This window comes from Triticum aestivum, chromosome 3B (genome assembly GCF_018294505.1).
Source record: "Triticum aestivum cultivar Chinese Spring chromosome 3B, IWGSC CS RefSeq v2.1, whole genome shotgun sequence".
NCBI lineage: Eukaryota > Viridiplantae > Streptophyta > Magnoliopsida > Poales > Poaceae > Triticum > Triticum aestivum.
The window spans coordinates 757,281,216-757,286,435 of record NC_057801.1 but is presented as its reverse complement, the minus strand read 5'-3'; positions in this window follow the sequence as shown (position 1 = coordinate 757,286,435).

The window sequence follows — 5,220 nt, the reverse complement described above, 5'->3', positions numbered from 1 at the left end:
CGTCCATACATGCATGTCTGACAGGGAAAGTCTTCAACAGGTTGCTTAATAATGTCTCATCTAAGTTGTGTTCCGTCTGATCTATTTGTTGTAAATCTTTGTGCAAACTTGATGGGACCTCCTATATGAGGCATTTAAGCAGCGCCTGTGAGGTTTGGAACTCAAGAACTCCGCTGGTTTGAGCTTGTCACTAGCCATTGGAACTGATCAGCTACGGTGTCTAGACAGTGACAGTTTTAAAAGCATTTTTCAAAACTTCAAACACGATTTTCATGAAAATGTGAATACTTATTAAAACGGGAATAATTTTTTATACATGCAAACAGTTTTTGAAGTTCTGACTATTTTATTGAAGAACATGAATATTATTTTTTGAAATTCTGGTTTTTTAAAGCGCCAAAAACATTTTAAATTCCTGTAAAATTTTAAAAATCGTGAACGTTTTTTAAGTTTGAGAGGAAAATTTGAAAACAGAAATATTTTTGACACTCTGAAATATTTATGAAAACACAAACATTCATTCATTTAAATCCCAAACCATTTTCGAAAAGTGCAAACATTTTCTGAATTATTGAACAAACTTTGAAAATAAGAACATTTCAAAAAATTTAACTAGAAAACATGATTTTTTTTAAATTACTTTTTTTTGAAAATAAAGAAATCAAGATAAATAAAATAAGAAACAAAGGACGAAAAACTAAAAACTGATAAATAAAAAAAATAGAAAAACAAAAGAAACATAAATAGAAAAACAAAATAAAAGAAAAAACAATAAATTGCGGAAAACCGTTGTGAGTCGATGGTTGCGAAATCCGGCTGGCTAGTTTAGTAAAGTGGGCTGGCCCATTTGTAGCGCTACATGGTTTCGGCTGTGCGTTGCGTCGACAGCTCGGCGCAACGTGCGGCGAATAGATATTTTCTAGAGTTTGTCTAAGAAAAGATATTTTCCAAAGTCGATTTTCGCTTTATTTTTGTCATGCGCTCCTAGCGTCATCGCGAAGTCCGGTTGTCTGTGTATTTTTGTTGGGAAACTATTCCCATCAGACGGCGGATCATACTATTGCATCGATCTTCTCCATCGGTATAAAGTCTTCCCGTCTAGTCCCCGTTCCGGTGATGCCTCTAGCAACATCGGTAGGCGTGTGTAGGTGTGTCTCCGGTGGATCTGTCTTTGGTGGATTTGCTCGGATCTATTCGTCGTTCGTCTTCGTTAGTGTATCTTCAGATTGAATCCTTTTGATCTACACTCTTCATCGGTGACGGTTGCTATTTTGGTGCGTTAGTTCTATGGGGACTTAGCACGACGACTTCCCGACTGTTTACTACAACAAGGTTTGCCTGGCTCCGACGAGGGAGGGGCGATGACAGCGGCGCGCCTTCGACTCGCTTCAGTGCTTGTAGTCGTTGCTAGGTGGTCTATGGATCATGATGTAATTTTTATTATTTCTAGTGTTTGTTGTACTAACATGATTGAAGATGAATAGATTGGAAGTTTTTCCCGCAAAAAAATTCTTCTCCGTCGGTATTTGTAGACACGTGTCATCGTGGTCCATAACACCACATGCCCCTTCTCTAGAAACATCACGAGCATTGCATCTCTTTCCCTGCCTCTCTATGCTCGCTTGCAACCATGGCCACCACTCGAGCGCGTACGCCCAAGCACACCGCTCTGCCCACCATCTGCCCAGCTGTGCTGCTCCATCCTCCCCTTCCGCCATCTATCGTCGCTCTGGCTGGCGATGCTTTTTATACTTTTGGCAACAAGAGCATTGTTGCAAAAGTCCTCCCGCAACATCATTTTTGTTGCATAAATTTCTCGATTCAAGCCGCACACGATATCATCTATTTCAGCGGAAAATCTCTGCAACATCATTCGTGTTGCAAAAGTCCTCTCGCAACATCATCTATGTTGCAAAAGGTAAAGACAAGAAAAAATTCCTACAACACCACATATGTTGCAAAAGTCCTCCCGCAACATCAATGTTGCGAAAAAATGTGAAGACAAAAATAAGAAAAGGGCAAAAATAATGCTTTCGGTGTTTTTGCAACTACGCTATTGTTGCACAGCGAGCTACACAACATCTACCTTGTTGCAATTGTTACACACCTCATTGCGGAATAGCCTTAATCCAGCAGCACAGGAGGCGGTCGATGTTTTCAGTTAATCAACTGACGGACGCATAGCGGTCGCCAGTTATGCTCATTTTTTGTCCATCCTTTGTTTTTTCTTCTGGCCATTTTCGTGGGATTTTTGTTGCTGTTTGTTATTGGACTGCTTTGTAGTAGTGGAAGAACGAGGGTGCTTTGTATGTTGTCTCTTTTCTCATCTTCATTATGGGGCCGCTTTGCATCTCCCCATTCCTTGTCTCCTCATTTTTCCTTGTCTTCCATTAGTGCCGACACCTTATTTTGTATTTTTTGTGCGATCTTTCTTTTTTCTCTAGTTGCAACTCATATGTCGAGGTTAATTGGCAAAGTGGATGTCATCGTTGCACTCCACCTAAGGTTGTTGCATATCATCGACGCCAATTAAAGCTAAATTTATTATCAGCCCTCCATCACACCTTCTCTTTATGGTGAGTAACGATCAATGTCGATCATATGCACACAAATCAATAGACGGAAGATCGAGCGTAGACGACAACAGTGATGATGCATGCGATGTGCAGTTGCACAAGTTTTTCCTCTTACCTACTAATATTCAGACAGATTTGGAGACTTGCTTGTCAAGCTTTCGCATTTCCGGATAAAGACAACGAAGGAGAAGCCAAGTTATCTCACTCCATCACAATCAGCGGGAAGGGGATGCTACCTGCACGTACAATTAATCCCTTCACCAAATTAAGGAATGCTTACCAAATTTCTTGACAACTGCCAGCTAAAGTACTTGTGCAATTACAAAAAGCATGATCATGGGTAGCATTGACCTTAATGTATGGAGGCTCCGGGTTTTCTGGTCTCTAGCTGTAGAACGTAGACACCTGGAGGAAAAAAATTGTCAATATTTTTTTAAATGGAGAAAATTAGCAATTTTCAGGAGTCGAGAAGACATAATCTTGGTTGAAAAATAGTATATTACATTTGAATAATTACCATCGGTGATGGTTCTAAAAATATTAAAACCAAATTAGGAGTAGTACCACAAATTAAGTTGTACCGTACTGGTTTAGAGTGATCTCACCATTCTTATAGTCATATATATACTCGTATGTTCGATTTCCAGACCAATTTTTTCAGCATTTCTTTAAAAATTGTGAATATTGGTGAGGAGAAAAACAAAATACAGAAAGGAAATCTTCAACCCTAGCTTATCTCTTAATTTTGTTTTTTTAAGGATTCAAAACTTTGTAAATAGAGTGGTTGTGCGCATATATATCGGTTGATGAAGAGGTGTGAGACAAGAAATAGCCCCCAAAAAAGAAAGGGCACAGCGTCTCCCTTGCAAAAGAGAAAAGTATACCGAGTTGCAAGTTTTGTATAGGGGTGCTAGAGTTAATTAACTTGCTACATATAAGGAACATGACGGAACTGTTAACAGTACTGAAGCTTGATGCGAAAAGCGAGATGAACAGACTATGTTCACATCAGGGAAAAAAAGAGTGATGAGCATAATAATGCGTGCAATATACTCGCGTGGTTCCATAATTCTTGCTGCGGTTTTAGATCAAATTTGAACTACAAGCACAATAAAAATTATGAAACAAAGCGAGTACATAAGAAGGCAAAGTGATTACATGTAGTTATGAGAAACACGTAACGTTGCTACTCGTAACAATTTCACAACCCTCACAAGTCACCAGTAGCACACCAGTACATAAACCGAAGCCGTAATATAGTGTGAAATAACCCGAAGGCAAACGAAATGGTAGAACAGCCGATCGACGCGCCACGCAGACGCGGAGGTGCAGAGCACACATTATTCAGAGTAATTAAACCAGCCGCCCTGGGCGGTATGCATGCATGTCTAGAATCGGTTCATGAGGCCCTTGAACCACTTCTTCACGCCGCCTTCCTCCGCCCCGAGGTGGTGGTCGCCGTGGTTGAAGCTCCTCCTCGTGCTCGCCAGTACTTCTAGTTCGCCAGCCTCGTGGTCGCCGTCGTGTGCGTGGAGGTGGAAGCGTCCGAGCAGCTTCGTGTTCATGTCTTCATCCTTGTCCTGCCCGTGGTTGTCGTTTGTCCTTCTCTTCCTGGTCGTGGTGGTGGCGGTGGGGGAGGCCGACGCAGTGACCGAACCTCCTCGCCATCTTCACTGCCTCGTTCTCCTGTCCCTCCTCCTTGGCATGAAACGGCTTTTGCTCGCCGTCGGTGGCTGCGCGTGAGTCGTGGTAAGGCTCCGCAACCGCCTCCAGCACCGCCTTCCAGGGTGCTTGCTCTTCGCCGCGATCAAGCTCGGTGGGGAAGAAGACCGCAGGTTGGACGCGGGCCTCGCCCAGGCCGGTGAACGCGCCGGGGCGGTGGAAGAAGCCGTGACGGCGCGCCAACCAGAGGTGACCGCGGTGGGAGGGGAGCTCGTCCTCGTCCCATGCGACGGCCGGGCCCGGGAAGCTCGGAAGGGTCGTCACCTCAGCAGCAGCATCCGCCTGATCATCTCGAGTGAGGAGGACGGGGACGGGCGGGCCCTGGTCGTCGGAGATGGCCTCAAGGTCGCGGCAGCTTGCGACGGACACGAGGGAGAGGAGGAGCAGGGCGAGGGTGGCGAGGCGGGCCATGGTGGCTGGACCTGGAAGACGTCTTCTGTGGACTGAGGAGACGGGAGCGGCTGGACGGGGTATTTGTAGTGGAGAAAGGAATCGGTGTTTTTATTTTCTGGAAATGAATGGATTCTGATGGAGGTGGATCGCCCTTAAGTATTTGGTCAAATGGTTCGTTGGCTTGAAATTAAAATTTCAGCTTCGATATATATGCATCCTCTTGGCGCAGGAGACGCGTTAATTAACTTACCTGTTCCATCACATCGGTGACGCTACATGCACATGACTGACTAGACCACATTAACATTTATTCGTTCGAAACGGTGGAACTGCAAGCTATCTTTTTCTGAGTTGCACTGCATATATATAAAGAGATATCTGTAGCAAATTAAACTGAAATTTTCTGGTGTACTGCATGATTGCACCCTTGCATTCGACGAGTCTACCGTCGAGAGGCGAACTAGTATGTGTCGATGCTCGACGTGGTCCAATTGCGTACGCGATGATGTCAACTGTGTCACGGTTTCAA